The 20,323-nt window shown below is 34.8% G+C and overlaps 1 protein-coding gene and 2 long non-coding RNA genes across 4 annotated transcripts in view; 2 read left to right on the forward strand and 1 right to left on the reverse strand.

The window, feature by feature from the left end:
* LOC124222956 (protein starmaker) overlaps positions 1 to 20,323 on the reverse strand; it is a 63,810-nt gene that overhangs the window by 38,962 nt on the left and 4,525 nt on the right. The gene's annotated exons all lie outside the window — the stretch shown is intronic.
* LOC124222962 (uncharacterized) lies at positions 901 to 2,696 on the forward strand. Of its 2 annotated transcripts, XR_011177621.1 has the most exons (4): positions 901 to 1,234; positions 1,849 to 1,957; positions 2,038 to 2,267; positions 2,379 to 2,696. It is a non-coding gene; the product is annotated as an uncharacterized lncRNA (long non-coding RNA). The 2 variants fall into 2 exon arrangements; XR_006884168.2 differs by having other exon boundaries at positions 2,038 to 2,696.
* Positions 13,161 to 13,980, forward strand: LOC124222960 (uncharacterized). Its single transcript, XR_006884167.2, has 3 exons — positions 13,161 to 13,576; positions 13,672 to 13,788; positions 13,866 to 13,980. It is a non-coding gene; the product is annotated as an uncharacterized lncRNA (long non-coding RNA).

Raw genomic sequence — 20,323 nt, forward strand, 5'->3', positions numbered from 1 at the left:
TGCTCCGTACACCTCGCATCAGTAAAAGACCGTAGGAGGCGCCTGAGATAGCAAACACCAGCGAACACTTACGTCTTCTGGTGGTATCAATGTTGGACTAACACTAACGTAAACGTGGGCACCACGCACGGAGAGCGGCGGAATAAGGACACCTTTGCGAAAACCGGTTTAACGATAAATATAAGGCCCAAGATGATGGCGAATAATACTAACTGGCCGCAGACCTATGCATTATACGCTGATCAAAAACAGTGATAAGCCTTTTCGAAATATTATTGGCTGGTTAGATATTTTTTTTTTTTCACAACAACGGGAGGATGGGAGTATTATGTAATAATCATTTGACGTATTAGGTAACTGAAATACCGAGCGACAGGATTACAGAATGAGTATATTTATACCTTTAATTTTTTCAATAGAACTATCTTTCGCTCTGCAGTCTCTTTCTCGCCTTTTTTGTCATAAATACTTCAGCTGCAGCTTAGCATTTATCGTCAACAGAAGTGATCGCTGGTCGACATAGCGGTTAACGAGGCGTGACATCGAGTTAGAATCGCTAGTTTATTATTCTTGTTTTTATTAATGAGAATATTTGAACCGTCTCGGATATTACGGCTTTCGATACTTGGATTGTGGGCGCGATGATGATGTCGTTGAACAAACGCCATGTTTTAGTCTATACAAGGTTTGCCGTTCGAGTCAAATTGCGTTTCTCCTCGCCCCCTTCCTTTCTCTACGGCGACGTTAGTCCAGTCATTCTACATATACATTTGAAAACGCAGATAAACCGAGAAGGCTGATTTTTAGATGTTGTGTAGGGAGGGGGGGGGGGGGACTTAGAAAAGCTGAACTTGCAATTGTCGACCAAGATTTCATATGAGTTTTCTCTGCCATCTTGTCCTTTTGCGATAACTCGAGTCACCGTCGTGATACGAAAACTGCGATTTTATACTTTATTGTTAATTTTTTTACGCTCTACAATTTAGATCATATGAATTTTTCACCTACCGTTGATCGTTGTTGAGATATCGACCGATACAGGCAAGCTTTTCTAATCCCCCTCCCCTGCACAGTATTTAAAAATCAGCTTTTTCGGTTCATTCGCGTTTTTTTTGCCTTTTTTTCGAACATAACGACTGCACAACGTTGAGTGCTGAGACCCTTGTTCAAGCGGACATCTTAACATGTTGCCAAAAGACCCAGATGTGTGAATAGTTGGGAGTCTTTTACCCCGGTAAGGATATTTCGAACAAAAAAAATTCAAGACCTTCTTTGGTAGACGGATGCATGTTGACAGGAACGGTAAACCTAACCTGATTCTTTCAAAATTGTAGGTGACGGCTTGGCTCTATTCTCGCCCGAAAATGATTGATTTCTGAAAGCTGTGTTTCGAATCATTTATTTTCAGTCTTTATTTCACGTATGCTTAATGCGAGTATAGGATGATTAGTTGTTTTTTTTTTTTTTTCAAAGTTTTTTTTTAAAATTATTTCTCTCGACGGTTATATTATAGTTATTTCAAAGATAAGTTATTAATTTTTACTTCATAGAAAGAGATGCTATCATGCTAGTACATTATATCCTCAATAATAAATAAGTATGTATACCTTTGTAATTTAAACCTTGCAATATGTCAAATGCTAAACTCCTCGCCAATTACGGTGTTGCCATTTATATTAATGACGCAATAAAATTATTATTACTACGGTTACAATTGTTAATTCGATTTTTGTGATTGTAAATAAACTAATTAGAGTTCTCTCTTAAAAGGTCAAAACGTACGTAAATGAGACTTTGGTTTTTGATGGTCCTACGACACCGAAAAAATATTATTATTGCGATTTTTAGATTCTCGACCTGTTTATCGGCGCTCCGCCTTGGCCTCCGTTCCTTCTCGTTATTGCGCAAGACGTCGAGACTCGCGGAGGTTTCTTACATTCCTTGTTCTGTCTTGCGGGTACGATATCTACTTATCTTTTCATCCACTTGGGTACTTTTCGGCAATTAAACCTCAACCGGCTCATTGTTCTTCTACAGCATTAAAGTACCTACATGTGGAGTATAATACACTGGCGGGTAACAGTAAATCTCATTGTCAGAGTCAGCCAACGAGTGTAAACTATGTTACGTCATCTTGCTTCGAGGCGGTGCGCGGTGGTTCTTTATACCTGAGGAGAAATACTTTCAGAAGCTCGGATCGAGACGTCTGCGTAGTTGCCGTAATGACCAGTTTCACGACTCGACTCGTCATTCATCGTTATACGTTGGTAGCGTGAACATAAATATTTCTTATCATCTGATTCATACAGAATATTACCAGAAGACTAAGTGCCATTCAACTTTATAACACAGGTCTGCAATAAAATATTTTATTTCAGCTTCATGGGATGTTTTTGGTAAATACCCATCATGTTTTCGAGTCGGCTGAACCCAATAATGACTACTATTTTCCTCCGTCACGTACAGTATGTGCGAAAAGTACAAGGTGTTTGCATAAAAAAAAGCATGCCAATAATGAAAAAAACCACCATTTCATTACAATGAACCAAACAATATTTTGCACTAAATTAAACCAAAAATTTCTCTGTATTTATTCTTGGCTCTCACTCTATTACTCTATTATAAGTAACAGTATAAAAAACCTGTGCAGTTTGTTGGTTGCAGATTTGTGTAATCCAATAAATTACACCGGTTAACACGAATTTTGAGTTTGGGTACTAGATTTCAAATTTTGATTTCTTATCTACGTAGCTAATAAATGAAAAAATAGTTTTATTAGATAAGGTTTGTTTTCGTAGAAACCAGAACGTATTTCGAAATTTAAGAAAAATTATCCATTTTCTCAAACATTTATTGTCAACAGCAATTAAGCAAATTTCAATTTTGCATTTGGATTACTTTTATTGAAAAACAATAATTAATAATAATAATTAATAATAAACTACGAATTTAAAAGTATTAACAAATAAAGTTTAATAATGAATATTTTTCGTACTTCTTCTATTTTCGTACGGACTTTCTCGTATCGAAACCGAAACGTAATCTCCCATCATGCGCTCGTTATACTGTTCCTGATAACGTGAATAACGATAAAGTCCATCACATCTTGGTGAAAGCGTTATACTTTTTTTTCTGAATAGGCACCCATATTAGCTACCAACCAAAATCCTTAAGACTGATTTATCAATGTAAAAAAGACAAGGACAAACTTTATAAGCAATAAATAAAGATTTTGGTTATTATTCGATTTATAGAATCGAAATTTATCTGTCTCAATAGAAACTCAACAAAAAAGAAAATTTTTTGCTGACCGATCTTATCAATTTCGTATCAATAGAGCTTCATCTAACCGTTAATTGGTTCGGCGTTTCCTTGCGGACAATATTTATAACACCGCAGATGCATGGATTCAGGGGCTTGTCCTTCTCATTCCTAGGACGTCCTTCCGTGGCTATATGACGTGCATGTTACCATTGCGAAATCTGATTACCGTGAATTGCTATCGCCGACGTGGTTAAAGCGAACATGGAAAATATTCCCCTGCCAGAATTACGTCCTCCTCATTTGTAAAGTGTAACGATTCTTGATTTTTCATTAGTGAGAAATTGTTATGAAATGTATATATATATAGATGAACTTCATATTCAATGAATTGGCGGAAAAACTTATTACCAACTTGTAATACCCATTTCTCAATGTATGGCCGCTGTTGTAAAAATAAATAAATATTATTAATAGCAATCATTTCATAATCTCAGTCAATACGTATGTACGGGTTATTTCATGCCAACTTGACCATAGTTTGACATTATGATTTTGATTGGGTTGAAACTTTTTCAGGTAGCACCTTTAAAGCCCTCAATTTAATTTTTAACTCCACCTGTTACGATATTGAAAAAAATTTTCCAAAATTTAATCTGTTGTTTCTATCATTTTAAGATGAGTCGGTAAAAAAAAAAAAAAATCAAAATTTACATCACTCTCTAAGTTTTAGAATCACAAAAATGATTGTTTGAATATTTTGCAAATTTTGATGGAATGTCCAAATCTAATCGACACTTCAACGTATATGCTTTTAAATGAAGTATTCGGTGAAATTGATTATTATTTAAATTTTTGCTAAGCTAAGAAGAATATGGAAGTAAAAACAAAATGAATTCGTTGTCGGACTGATCTTAAAGTGATCAGAACACAGAATGAAATCCGGAAATTCTAAACGGGTGCGAAGAATTACGGAAAGGCTTGAAACTTTACAACTCTGAAACTGTTGCACAGAAATTTTTTTATTTTCAATTCGGTTTTCAAAGCTATCAAATAACCCTTTCCGGCACAGCGTCTCATATTTGTGATACCCTTTTTTAATCGGTTATCCATGATTTACTTTCAATTTTTGAGATATCGTTGTCATTTTTTTTTGCATAATTAGACTTTTCAGATGTCAATGTTGATGTTTTAAAAGGGTTTATGATGATTCCGCGAATACAGTCAGCGCTATAAATGAACAAAGTGTTGAAAGTGCCGGTTTTTACAGAATAAATATAATTGTGGGAAGGTCATGGGGGACTAGAAAAGTGTAACTCGGTGATCTTGATTTTTTGGCGTAGTTAAAAACGAATCCGACGTAAAAATTTCAAAAGTCAAAATAGCTAATCCAAGATGGTGCTACTCAAAATATAAAAATTGATCCGATCCGCTTGAAATTGGTTATTCGCAGGGTTTTCAGAGTCGCTGAAAATGAATTCGGCATAGGAATTTCAAAATTCAAGATGGCGGATCCAATATGGCGAATTGGAAATATAAAAATTGATCCTCTTCGCACATATCAGATCCGTAATTTTGAAATAATCGATCTCGACAACTCTTACGTATCCAGTTTCGAGGAATTAGACTGCAAGGAAAAATATATGCTTCAAAGAGTTAAAAACGGCGAAGTCATTGGAATGCCTCGTATGTATGATGCATTATTGGTGTACACACATTTCGTCGAACCGCAGTGACACAAATTATCTCACCATCGCGAATCTTATATGGTGCGAGACTTTTGATCGGTACAAGTAGGCACAAGCACATATATCGGTAGGTCGGATTTCTATAAAAAGTCGTGTTATCCTGCCAGTATTAAAGATATACCTTGTATCAATGCAAAGCGAACGGGCGGTGTATCAATAATACATGGCACGTAAAAAGGATCATGATCGATACGAGTCGATATTGTAATGCCGCAGCATGCGTGTTGAATACCGTATATTTCAGCTTACTCTTGCTGCTCGTATGTCTGACGATGCGCAATGACGCATAATAAATGTGGTAGATCTTTTATGGTCCGGAGTGAAACTCTCCTCGCGACTACTTATTCGCCTGTCAGTTCCAGAAAAAGCGATACCAGACTGAAGGCGTGGGCTTCATTTACGTGGAGGTAGGTATACGTTTGCGGCCTGCGGTTTTCTCTGGCCATGCAACATTATTTCCCACGAACTGTGTATGATTCGCGATTTTCATTACATTCTTATATTCGCTCGAAAGCTGTACAGGGTCTGTCAAAGAGGACGAGGTCTGTGGTATCAGATGTTGGGTTCGGGTCCAATTAGGCTCAAATCGGTGTTGATAAGGGGGAAACCTAAATTTGGAGCAATATCATTGTTTAAAGTATTTTTTTTATTGCGAAAAGAGTTTTTCAAAAATGAAAACAAGTAATGCTCACTTGTTTAAACGCCGCTAAAAAGTGCGATTTTTAATTTTTTTTAGGGAAGTTAGGTTCGTATAGAAGGAAGACATGTCCTTAAACTAAATTTGAAAACCTACTGATTTTAAATGAAAACTGTCGCTTCCAGAATGTACAGTTTGATGATGACCTGGGATGGGTGGCAGGCTATATCTTCCATGTTTTCACATGAAATATTTCGAAAAACTTACGATATATATTTTAATATATAATGTATAAAATGTTCTCAAAGTTTCAATAAATTGTATACATTTCTTTTTTGACAAAAAAATTTACGAAAATCAGTTTAAAAACGTAGTTTTAAACCTATTTCCACCCTTAAGGGGGGAACCTGAATTCAAGGCTTCAAAAACCAATTTTTTTTTCTTTAAAAAATGATAAGTAAATATGTTAAGAATATTATAGCAATTTTTTCAAACATATTTCACAGAGTATTTGAGCCGATTGTTGGACACAATATGACTGGTAATGTAGCAAAGGATGTTTAACAGGATTACGTAATTTAATTATCATTAAGTTTTTTCGAAACAGCTGTTAGAATGCTGCAGCCGAAACTATGTTTAATGGCTATCAAACAATAAATTGAGGAACACATTCTTATAATACATGCATTAAGATGTGTATTAAAGAGTGTTATAAAGATTCTGTTTGATGGCAGGATTTCGTTACTAATTTGCTTAATTTTGCTCTCGGTGGTTTAAGAATTTTTCATTTAATTTCAACCCAAAATTAAAGTTGTAAGATTAATAATGCTACATCCAATCCAGTGAATTAAAATTGTGACAAGTGGTTTTAGATTCAATATGTCGAATTCGTCTTACGGAGTTCTTTTAGATTCTACATTTTTCATACCCCAAATTCTAACATACCCACTACTGAGAAAAAGTAACAAAAAAGTTGATAAAAAGGTGCTATACTTTTAAAAAATTTCATTTTATAAAAGAAGTACAAATTTCACTCCAATAAATCTGTACTTGATACATTCGAAGAGACGATATTTTATTTTCAACTACACATTTTTCTAATTCCTCATGTCGTTCAGTGATTTTTGTTTCGAGGTTGTTGATGTAAGAGAAAGAATCAGTTGAAATAATTATTTGGTGCGTACACATTTAATTATGTTTTCCCTTCTAGCGATGCACCAGGAAAATGACTTTTAATAAATTCAATTAGAAAATCAAGTTTCACATAAAGTTGACAGTCTTGAAATCAGGTGTTTCCGAAACTTCGGCGAACCTAGGATCATGAAAATGCGGGTAAATTTGTAATTTTCATAGGGTCTTCGATCGAACAATTTTTGTGTATAGGAATAAAGCTGATTTTTTAGGATTATTAATTAATATGCAATTAGCGAGATAAAGAACAAAACTCGATTCATTGTCAGTTGAAACGTGAGATTTCTTTTGTTTTCTGTTTAAATAAATTAATTGTTTTATTTAAAATCGAGATTATGAAGCTTTGAAAATCAAAGTTTTCTGGAGGAATATTTTTTAACCATTATTTAAAAATTTCAGGCAAATTTGTTCTCAACTCTGTTCACTTCTGATCTTGTTCTGATCACTTTCGCATAATTTCAATACGTTTCAATACTTTGGTACAGATTTTACAGATAGTTTTCAGATGGATTTTAGAATTCCAAATAAAAAATCGAAACTTAAGGTTAATTTTATGAAGAAATTGAAATCGATATTTCTGGAAAATTAATTGACGGGGCTCGAAATAATCTGCGGCGGTAGCGTTTCAGAAATTTTATAAAAGAACCTCGAGACACATTCGAAGAAATTACTAAAATTTTTAAAACGTTGCAATATTCCTGTAATTTTTGTGAAATTCATGCGTGCTAATTTTTAACTTTTTTAATAATAAAATCTTCATGAAATCTCTAAAACTGTACGAATTACATGAGAATAATAAACATATCGACGATCATGAGAAATAAACAAAGTTTAATCTAATTTTTCACAAAATTTTTTTCGAAAAATTCCAGAATTTGTTAAAAAATGTCAGAAATATTCTACCACCAGGATTACCCAAATAATGAGTGAAAAGAGGCGTTAAAATGAGCTAAAGTGAGTGTTCTTCATATTTCTAAGTCGATGCACGTTGTATATAACACTATTTCAAATTGGGGCAATTTTTGGTCATTCTAAAAACGGTCTAAACATTAATTTTAACCGTAGAAATAATTCTCCCGAAGCGAAGAATTTTTACGCAGTCTGCAAGGTGACTCACACCGTGTGACTTTTCCTTATTTGCATATCGTGTAAAAAAAAAAAAAACAGTTATTCCAGTTTCTTCGCGGAATTTTTGAAAATAATCAAGAGTATGGGACACTTATACGAGTGTGATAGTGGAGATAACAAATTATTTCTAAACTTGATAGTGACTTTTTTATACGTTGGTGCAACTTGAAATCAGATATTGATCATATCAGGACTTTTTGCACCATTCGTTAAAAATGGCAGACTGAAACGGACCTGGCAAGGTCTAAAAAAAGACTAGAAAAAGAAAAACAACTGTTGAACCGTGAACTTCAAGGTTGTTTTGGAAGATGCCACGAAGAAACTGGGACGAATATTATTTTTTAGACTTTATCTGATAATAAACTCTAAATGGTACACGGAGGGAAAGGACTATGTGAGTCAAGTGATATTCGTTTGATTCAACTAAATGCTACAGTCAAATGCGGCGAACACAATACTTACTTAATCGAAAAAAATACCTTTGTCGGACGAAATACTTCTGACAACTTATTATAGAACTGAATCAAGCCTTTGAATGATAATGCTGACTGTGGATTTATTCAAGATATTCAAGAATTCAAGATTGGAATTACTAAATATTATGTTTTTAGATCATCTTGTTTTAAAAATATGAAATTGCTGTAATAAAACAAATCAAGCTTGTTGTAATTCATGTTCTGTCGAGTCAAGAAAAACGTGCAATGGTTAACGAAGGTGATGAAATTTGTTATTATAAAAGTCATTCGCATTGACTGGGCACTAGTTATTCAACAGCACAAAACGGTATTCTTCGAATGGTATCGTTGATATTTCTGTTGTCTCCAAATTTGGTGGGATTTACTCGATACTACATCATGGGCAAAATACTAGACCTTGTTGCTGTATATGTACAAGTATAAATTACAGATGTGTCAACAGTTTCTGTTTATTGGTCTTTCACAACAATTACGGGGGTTCGGAACTCAGTATTATCCTTTCTCCAATTGTTATGGGTCTGATAACAATTCAGTCTTACGTTGTCCGAATCTGACTTCCTAGCCGACTACCCGGTTTTATAAATTTCTCTGAAGCTACTTCCGTACCGAGAAAGTTCACCGCCTAGTGGCCGTTTATAGTACTAATATACTGACGCTTACGATGAACGTATTCTCTACTTGTTTCAAAGTGTGTGGGGTTTCTTTTACCTCGTAATTAAATAAGTGCGACTGATTCAACCAGTTCCGCCAAACAAGCTCCGGTTAGATCAGGAAAGTATGGTATTCGATCTGTGTAAATTTTTTGTCGGCTAGATTCATCAACTTATTTCAATTGAAGTACCGAATTGTTTTTGTCAACGAGCATGCGGCTTGGCAACAATAAATGAGCTTCGAATGAAATGATATTTGACTAAATCATTTTGACAAACTGATTAAATAGAAATCGTTGAATTTAAGTCGTCGTATTTGGAGCAAAAAAGGGTTACTGGATCTAAGCGAATGGACTCCAAAAAAAAATCTGCCTTGTTGGTTCAAGAATTCCTTTCCCTCCGTGACACGGGGTTCACATCGCCTATATCCGCCATGTTCGTTTTGACGTACAGATAGACGACTTTCACGCTATACTTGACATTATAAAGTTACAGTTTCGTGCGTGATCGGCGACGTGTAGGCACAAATGCCTACTCGAGTTATACCGGTATGGGTGCCTCGACGATCTGCCGGCGTGCACACATGCCTAAATAGGTGTATATGTCGGTACGAACGTACGTGTCCTCAGCCGACTACGTCCAAGTCCCTGGCGCCCCGTATTTGGTTAACATGACGATTTCCAGTAGGCGAACCGGTCGACTCGCGCCGTAAGATTCGCTCTGACTCCGAGGGGCGAGGCTTTTGTGTCACGTCGTGTGACCTGGACACGCCAACGCGCGAATCGGTTATTTTTACGACTTATCCTTTAACTCGTCCCTCGCTCTGTCTGCGGAGACAATGGAAGAGGCAGAAAGAAATCCTACGTCACGAGTGTTACTGTTCTTATTTATGGTTTTTAAGCGTTTGGAGGTAATTTGAACGGGATGTCTCACTATTGGACACAGATAATAGATTTTTATTGTAATTATGACAACGTGCGCATACCACATTTTGTACCGAGAGAAGAAGGAAAAAGTGGTTGAACTAAAAATATGAGTATACAGTACGGAGCTTAAGTCTGGAACCACTCACATACGTCTAACTATACTGGCTAACTTTATGTCATGGCGCACGGATTACACGATGAATAAAGTTCAAGTTTCAACACTTATTGTTTATAGGCAAGCCGTAACGTAACAAATTCATTGAATGTGGAACATATTAATATTATCAAATATGATTGAAACTGATGATGATTTTGTCTCTTCATAAGCAAAACCTTGCACCAAGTAACCGACCAAAAAATACCAAAAAAAAAAACAAAATAAAAATTTCGAATATTTGATTTTATGATCCAGGATCTAATAGGAGAACTGTTATCGATAGAATCGTGGTGAGTAATGATCGTAGTTCTGAAAAATAGGTATCATCAAAAAATACGGCTTATATCGTGTCTAATGAGGATTCTAAATTTCATGAAAAACAAAACATTGGAACATCCAATGGTATACTCGTAAAAAGATATATGATTTCGAAGCTGAGTAATGGGTTGATATGAGGTGATTTGCCCACAATATCCACGAAAATTAGAAGACTTGTTATGGTTCAGGTCAATCAAATAGTTTCCAAATGAGTTTTCTTGGATAACCAATTGAATTTATAATCATGATTTACTCTTTTGGGGTTCAAAAATGCATTAATTCAAATAATATCCGCCCCTCCTGTAGCTAACCTCAACTAACTCATTTTCTCGTTCATTTGTTCAAATTTGAAGTACCAATACGAAACAAACGAATAGCTATGCGAATGTATTATGCGGAGTAAAACGTATATTGTTTTAGAACATCAATGTGCCGTTATGATGCGGATACGACGAGACATATTCGTTGCATGGTGATACGAACAATTTTTTTTTTTTGTACCGTCAGAGGAAAGTGTCTCCCCTATAAATTTTACAACGTGGGTTTTGAGTCTGCTGGTAAAATGCAAACCAATTTTTATTTCTTCGATCAATTCGTATCTTTTCGACATACCTACCATATATAGATATAATAACTCCGGAAGAAAATGTCGAAAATAGACTGGACGAAGTTCAAAATATATCTCAAGGTTTAGGTTAAAATATGACAAAATGAAATAATAACAAATTAATAATAGTAATAACAATGAGGGTTTGATTATTCAAATATGAATAAATAGCAACAATCTTGTTATATACTAAAGTGGCCGTGTTAAAATAATGAAACAAAGTAACATTCCATTAGAATTAGAAATTCGTTGTCAATTACTACGCAAGTTCTTTGAACTTTCATTTCAAAAAAACGTCACGCTCAAAGCATTCAGTATTAATGATATTATAAAGTAATAGATATTTTGCAGAAAAGTTCAAAGACTGCGTTGGAGAAGTCTTTTATGAATTTTTATTTCGTTAACAATATCGAGTTTTCAAAAACAACAATAAGGTATTTTTGCATAAAATTTGAGAATGTACAATTTTCAATTTCAAAGAAGAAAAAACATCCTCCGCTGCAAAGCTCGATTTTAAAATGACAAAAAAAAGTTAAAAAAAACTTTTCTACATTTCTCGTTATGAATTTTCAAAGGTAAGAAGAGAACTTTCGAGAATCAAGATTGTATGGTAGTATATCGTGATGAGTTCTGAAAAATAGGCCTCGATATTTATTTAATTATCGTTGGCCTGACCTGATTTTTATCCAATTATATATATTAAACGATCACGTAGGCAGAGCGGTCTACATGCGGAATGAGAGCGGAGATCTGGAAACTTTTTATTCATACCGCGTAGTATTGCAGAACTGCGAGGTGGTCCAACTCGGCAAGTATGGAGAGTAGCGACAAATAAGGAAACGAATGCAGCGGCGATCCTATGCATATACATGCATCGGCTACTTCATGATTCAGGTGAATTGAAACGGCGAGACGAATGTTGGCCGACAGATCGTCGATACCTGAATAAATCATGGAAAACTCGGAGAAAGTGCGATTCAATCCACATATTCCATAAATGGTGAAAAATAAACAACCCTAAGACTGTCGATTCGAAAAAATTAGGTTACGCATTGCAGCGTTTATCTGAGAAATTTCACCACTTATTGCATACGAGTAGATTTTTTCGAGTTATGAATATTATCCGAATGAATATTTTACGCAGCGGAAAAATGAAGACGGTTCTTCGCTGATAACGCGATAAATATTAGATTTAAGAAAATTTTACGACAGATCTTTTTTGCAGAGCATTAAATTTCCTACAAGGTAGCCACAGGCACTATCTTTTATAATTTACAGTTTTACGGTAATCAATAGTGTTTTTTTTTTTTTTTTTTTTTTTTTTTAACTTGAAATGCATGTATTTTTTTATTCGACTGCTTAGCGGGGCGTGTTTAAGTTATCGTACGAATTCGGGGTTGTGGCCAATTCTTTTTTATCATATAAGTTGATTACTTTTTGAGGGATAAACGCGAAGAAATTCCGACATGACCAAAATGAGAACCATTCTAATATACTATAGGGTATATTAATAAAGCCTTTGTACACTTTAAGCGTAAAAATATGCAATTCGGGGACACTCGTGAAACATATTGTACGCGAAGTTATAGAACAAGCTAAGGTAGGGTACCTATAGGATATCTTAACATTGGAAATCAGGCCGCCTGGATATCTGAGTAAATAAAACTTGAGATTAAGATTAAACGAAATTGGGAGATTGTGTATCAATCGATACGTCAAAGCTATAATTTCTTCACGACTTGCCGGTGTTGTGATAATAAAAAGAAGAAAAGCGTAAAATAAGAGTAATAATGATGAAAAATGTTTTGTCTGTATAATAATCATCTTACAAATCAATCGCAATGATACTTGCTTGTATAATAAAGCGATGTTGTAACGGATGATAATAAATAAAATATTTTTTTGTAAACATTACAAATGTGTTCCTGACGACACGAGGACGCCATCTTTGGATAAAATCCTTGCCGAGATCGATTATGTGCGATTCATGAATCGTAGTTGGTTTTTACACGGAGTTCACGTACCGTGTTCGATTTTGCTATGTGCCCACAGATCGTTGTCCAAAGATACAAAGAATCCGGTGTCGGCTCAGTGCTGCCTGTAGAGTTTCAACGTGTACTTGCAATTGTAAATGAGAACCGCTGGTCGGCTGATCGCGGACCTCCAAGCTATTCTCGCTGCGTGAAGTCATCAGTCATTAAAACCGTGTATGGTCATTCGCAGACTCGCTCGACGGCCCCGATTTCACGATCCGCAAGTGTATACATACGTATATATACACATTAGAATAACTATAATGCGTAACTGCAATGTGCTTGCGGAAATGTACCGGACTCATCGATTTCTAGATCAAATTTTTTGTCCTTAAGATCATGTAGTGCTCCTACACTTACCGACCGAGCGATCTCGCCCTATTTCTTCCTGTATTAAGTAAACAAACGAACGGAAAGGATTCGACTTTAGAATTTGCTCGATCGGTAAGGGTAGGAGTACTACATGACGTCGTGTATAATTTCTGCCGGTAATATGGAATCTGAATAGATTGAAACTTTAAATTGTATTCGATTTTTAGAACTGCCGGTTACGACGAAAAACTGCTGATGCAATATAACGCGACACCCCATGTCAAGTATCTCGACTGTTCAGATGACGTCACGGATTCCGTTGAAAACAGTCGGCATTACTGCAGGTGACCTTGTCTGACGTACTTACATCGACTCTATTTGTTTACATTGCGTTTATTTGTTCATGCTTTTATCGTTGCAGAATATTGAATCATTCTCAATTCCGTGCGAGACACAATCATTAAATGATGTACGTAATCGGCTGAGTAATATCTGAAATTATATTTTGTATTTTGTAATTGAAATAGTAAAATGCATTCACTTATTACGCGTTATTTTTGTGCACTTTATATACGTATATTTCTCATTTTTCAAACGTCTTATTTTTTTATTCAAATTGATTTTACGCTTTTCCCAGAATTTCATGAATTTTATATTTCAGTATAATTCTCTGCGACTGGAATAAATTACGATAAAATTTACAGGTCATCACTTAATTTTTAACTCGATGAAAATATTTTAAACAATGCGTTAATTCTTTCGTTCGGATGAAGAAGTGATTTGGATATATATCCTGATTGCATTGTGCGCCTGAAGAACAAACGTGTCTGCCTGTACAGCCTCTCTTTCTAGAGTTATAGAAAGAGACAGAGAGAGAGAGAGAGAGAGAGAGAGAGAGAGAGAGAGAGAGAGAGAGAGAGACAGAGAGTGGGAGAGCGTTTTGAATGATATTCCGCAAATAAACAGCTTGTGACTGCATGAGTGCTTGCAATATTTTTTCCAGTAAACACGAGTAGCTAGATCTATCAAAACTGTAGTTTTCCGTGATTAAAAACTTGTTCTGGATTTAAAACAATTATATGGGAATGTGTGGCACAACGAACCCCCGAAAAATTTGAAAAAAAATACACATATAAAAAAACAAAACTTTTTTGTTCAACAGTTTTATAATTGAGAGCTTATAAGCGATTTACAAACAAGATAGATTATTTTGGGTGAAATGAAAAACTTCAAAAGTTTTCAAAAAAACAAGAGAATTGTTTTTAATCAATTTTTGGAGGGGGTTCACCGGCCCCGACTATTTTTTTTTTCTTGAAATCATGGCAACATAATGATGAATTTGTTCAAGATAGATCAAAATAAATTGTAGCCGGTGCTTAAAAATCATAAAAAATAATTAGCGGTTCAGGGGGTCCGTCATGCCCCACCTTACCCTATAAAGACACTGTATATAAATTGAAAGAACTACATTTTCCGGTTAGGAAGAATATTGCACGTAGAATATAAAGTGACAGAGAACAAAACGTATCTCAATTATTATAAGAAAATATATATATTTATATATAAATATCTTAATTCTATATATTTTATAATTCATTTAAAGTGGTTATATTTTACGTTTCAAGCAAAATAGAGCTGAGGCAGAATACGTTTCGATTTATCTGTTTAAATTATATCTTTAGAAGCATTTTCCATTTTCATTTTTTAACGCATTTGCGAAAGAATTTTATCCAGCTCTGTAGATAATACGCGTGATTTATTCACTTTATGATAAATGAACAGAACACGCATGGAGAACCTTGTGCAAACTGATCGAAAGAGATGCATGGGGGCATTTGCAGCCAGTGATGTCATTGTTATAACAGATACAGTGTGCACGCGTGCAGTTAAAGTTGAGATTCCGCATGCAGTTCTTCTTTTAAAGAAGCATAACACCGACTTGAAGAACAAGCGGAAACTGAAATATTTCGCGAGTCTGATGATAAAAATTCGTTTGCTCCATTACACGACCATTTACCACGCGTAGAGGTAAATGGGTATATTTTTTCCCCTTTGTATATATGTACGCAAAAGGATAAGAATACGTTCAAAAACATTTTTTTTTTTTTTCTATAAGAATAAAATTGTTAATTAACGGTAAATGATGCTCTACAAGGTCGCATCCGCACCGTTTTTTCTTTCAAGTAACCATGCAAAAATCTTCGAATCGATAAATCTTTACGTTTCAAAGGGTTTTAAAGCGTTTCCAACTAAAAAATGTCGGTTGCAGCCTTGAACAGTTACGTTTATATAGTTTTTTGAAAAAATAAAAAAATTCTTATTCTTACTTACGTGTCAAAGGTTTTTTTGAAGCGTTTGCGAAGAAAACACAAAAATGGCGGATACGACTTCAAACCATTTTTAAATGTAATAGATTAAAATATATTTTGGTGCTGAAAAGGTTTATTCACCAAACATAAGGCCATTGACTTTTATTAATTTGTTCCAATGACAAAGGCAATGAATTGTGGGGGGGGGGGGGGGGGAATTAGTGGCGATGGCCACTAAGCTAAAAATAATCGACGCATCGATTAGTCGAGTCCAAAAAAATAATCGAACACGACTCGACTGAATTGGTGAAAATTGATTGAATAATTCGCATTTTTTTGAGACGGTGCATTTGAAAACAAAATTTCGTAAATTCCAGCATGCAGTCTTAATAGCGTAAAAGTTTTTTGATGATTTATAGTTTCATTTAAAATATTTTGAATGTCAGGTAAAAATATTCATTGATCTTTTACTTATTATATCAAACAGGTACTTAGTAAGTAAGACAATGATAATAATTGATACTTTAATCATATCAATTGATATTGGATTGCATCGTTCGTGGGAGTGAAAAAAAAAAAAACAAAAAACGATTATGAGGAAAAATAATCGAGTTTGAAAAATAATCGATGATACTCGATTGACGGGGAAAAAATAATCGATTCAATCGAGAATCGAAAATCGATTATTTTTGACCATTCTTGTGATCTTCATCTTTGCGTGCAGGAACTCCGAAAAACCTGCAACAACGATTTCTCGTCTCTCGTCGCTGATGACCCTGACACTAATTGTAAACCCTGTTTTGGTAGACAGTGCAGTGATCGTCAAACGAGGCCGGCCTACCTTAGCAATTGCTGAATAAGGCCACGCCCTTTGCACGTTTTACAATATTATTATTACGCAGCTTTATCAGAACGAGCTATAATTAGTGATTCCGGATACGAAAAAGCCGATCTGGGAAAGCCCGATTAGGTAATATATACATGTAATATAATTACGTTAATAGGGAAAAGTCACATTCCGACACACACATTTTACGGTTCGGTGTAAATAAGCGGACCCACGCTAGAAGCATCAAAACAAACGCCTAATTTTCAGAATTTTGCATACCTACTCTACATGGTAATATTGCAATAATCCCAGAAATAGATATTACCGACAGAGTATTTTTTTTTTTCAAATTACAAATATGATAATGTTACGAATATTTGAATTTTTTGTTTTTTTTTTTAAACCTAATTCAATGATGTTGAAAATAATCTGGAAGCCAAAAAGCCTAGGAAAACTGTCGACAGATTATGAATTTACTTCCATATACTTTTCCTGTACACATTATTACCTATAATTTACATTTGTAAGTGATGCCTGAATTTCTTCGTTTTTTTTTTGTTTTTTTCTTTTCTAATATCAAAATCTCAAAATGAATTTTGGTCCATATTTCTTTTTGTACCAAGGCTTACTCAGTTTTTGCATATTCTTCAGGAGAATATACTTTGAAAAATCACTAGCGCAGACAGATTTTCGATATCTTGATTTTTCGAAAATTGAAACGTTTCAAGCTCATTCGATTCATTTTAAGTTCTGGTGACGTCATTCGTCGGTGAAAAGGTGAAAATAACGCTTAATAAAAATTTGGAAACTCTTTCCAAAACTTTGGATTTCGTAGAATTTCGTGCTGCAATTGTTGTACAAGATGATTTTATTGAAAGCATTTAACCGATCTTAAAATTCACAAGGCACCAAGATTATATTCAATCGTTTAATATTAATTTTGTCATTTTCCACTTTAAAATACTGACGGCCAGAAAATTACGAACTAATCCAAGTTATCAACACAGGACCACAATTCACACGTATTATACTAACGATCAGTAAACGTGAAGAATTAATACAAAAAAATTGATTTTTGAATTGATAACAATAATCGGCTTTAGGCCCAGCAGAATGCAGAGAGTTTTTCTTTTACCAGCGGAATAAAAGATTCTTTACGTATAAATAAAAAATATGGCCAGCAAACTTTGGGTATTCTATTTTGAATCTTTAAAACGTCCGGTCGGAAACGGACTTTATGCGTTCAAAGGTTTTTTGAAGAAAGGATGAACTAATATGTGTGCATCATTACATTTAAATACAGTTTAGCCGTTACCTAAATGAGTTTGCAAAGATTGTATAAAATAGAGTAATTTACGAAAATTTTTGTAAGTAAGGTGTAATTACGGTGTAGATCACGTTTTCGAGTATTTCAATGAGTCCTAATCCCAATCAATATTGTTTAAAATTCTTCAAACAGCTTCGGTACAAAAACGAGTATATCGAATTTAAAAAAAGTCAACGCTTCGACAATTTTTCTTTGAAACGTTAATTTACGTGAATCCCGTGATGAGATTAATCATGTCCTATTTTTACAACGCATATATTTTGAAACGTTGCCGTTTCATGTTTGTAATTTCAGATATCAACAAATATCTAATAAATGTTTTTTTGAATTTATTAGTGACGCAGATAAGAAATCAAAATTTCAAATCTAGAACCCAAACTCAAAGTTCATGTTAACCGGTGTAATTTGTTGGATTGCACAAATCTGCAACCAGAAAACTACACAGGTTTTTTTACTGTTTGAGTACAATGGATTCATTATACTCGAAAGCATAATATTTACGAAAAACATTCCATGCGGTTCAAATAAAATGTTCTTTTACAGACTTGTGTTACCTGTAATAAAGTCTCCGTTACCTCTCTTATTGTAATTTCTCTTATTACAGATATTTCCAAAGTTGTCATATTATCGACGCGCCGATTTCCCCATAAGGAGACTAAGGAAGGATTTCAAGGAACTGCTTTCACCTCATCCTCAGTTTCTTAAGGCCATTTTTCAAAGACGGCAATGTACCGTGCGTGGGAAAGGCAAACCTTGGGAACGTAATCGGCAGTTGAAGGTGTCTGCCAGTGTTTAGCTGGCATTAAAAAATATTACAGCGTAACATCCTGTCGCAAAGTTATACCTACGTTCTCGGTAATGTTTATGATGAGTTGAAATTGAGAGGACGTCACCATTTAAATTTTTAACGGAGTTGGTATTACCCTTGAAAATGTACGACCTCCTTTAATTCGCAGTGATTGCTTCGCTCTTCAAGTCGTGCGCGCTGACTTCATATAGAAAATTGCAGTCAATCATACCTCCATAAAATGTAAAGCCTTTTGCAATTCGTGCTTCCTGCGTACAGGATTTAATGTTGGAACGGAATAGAACGAAGGCGGTAATTCTATAAAAAGTCAAAATCTACGACTTACGACGATCACAGCCTGGACTGATAGAGATTTGCTTTGAGTGCCATTACAGCCAGTTAGACGGTGTATTACTACGTCATTATGTTTCAATTCTGTCTGCGAACGTTGACAATAAGCGTGAAGTCGAGGGACTATTCGATGTGTAAAAATGGAATGCACGCATTACGATTACAAAGATTAGAACTTGATTACAGGGAAATGGATTGCACAGAATTACTATAGAGTTCGTAAAGGATCACGATAAAAAAATGCAGAGTACAAAAAGAACACAATGGATTACAATCGATTACAATGGATTACAAATGCTACAAGGATTCCGCATAGATGACACTAAGAACGGAAACGGATGACAAATATTATAGGTGGTTACAAGAATTACAAAGATAACAAAAAGAATACAAAGAGATTGCTAGAGTCTACGAGAGATGACAACGGATTACAAAGATTACAAGGTTCATATCAGATTAAAAGCGATAACAAGAATTACATCAGATTATCGGGCATATGTACACCAGATAAGAACAGCGATTAACCTCTGGGATGTAGTGCATTTAGTCGTTGGTTTCAGGTCTGGGTAAAATAGTATTTCGTGTCCATTTGAAATGGAAAATGGTTTTCAAAGTGTATTTTAAGTATGAAATGGAAATGATTTCCTTAACATCATTTGAAATGTAAAATGAAAAATAGGTATTTGAAATGGGTTATAAAATGGAAAATGGATTTTCGAATATCATTGTTTTTTAGAACGGAGAGATCTTTACTACGTATCTGCATGGCTCACTCGATTTTCTACTTCTTGGCTGAGAATGAATTATTTCCAATACCATACAACAGCGGCATATGAGAAGCTGAAAGAACGACGCGATGCTTACTTCTACACTGGCAAAGAATTAGCTATATTATTATTGAATGAGTGCTTCCCACAGCAATTATACGCCTACGAACCATACGGCGCATGATACATGTACGTAATTACGCGTCAATAAAAGGCGAAACGATAGTTTCGAACTTGACTTTCCAAGATCATGGGTTAAGCTAGCCTTGCATTTGACACTTTGCACTTACTACTCATTATTTTTTCACAATATTCAGACAGTCGAGTACACAACTAGTAGCGTGTGGATCATGAACAGTCAGCATTCTTTGTCGTGCAGAAACGCGTCAAGAGATAAGTGTCAAACGTTGGAATAATCTTACAATATGAGGCATTCCAATTCTCCATTTATCTTTGTGTTCAACACGTATTGCTTGAAATTTCTGTCTGACACGAGCCGTAGGTTGTGA

The sequence above is a fragment of the Neodiprion pinetum genome, chromosome 7 (genome assembly GCF_021155775.2).
Source record: "Neodiprion pinetum isolate iyNeoPine1 chromosome 7, iyNeoPine1.2, whole genome shotgun sequence".
Lineage (NCBI taxonomy): Eukaryota > Metazoa > Arthropoda > Insecta > Hymenoptera > Diprionidae > Neodiprion > Neodiprion pinetum.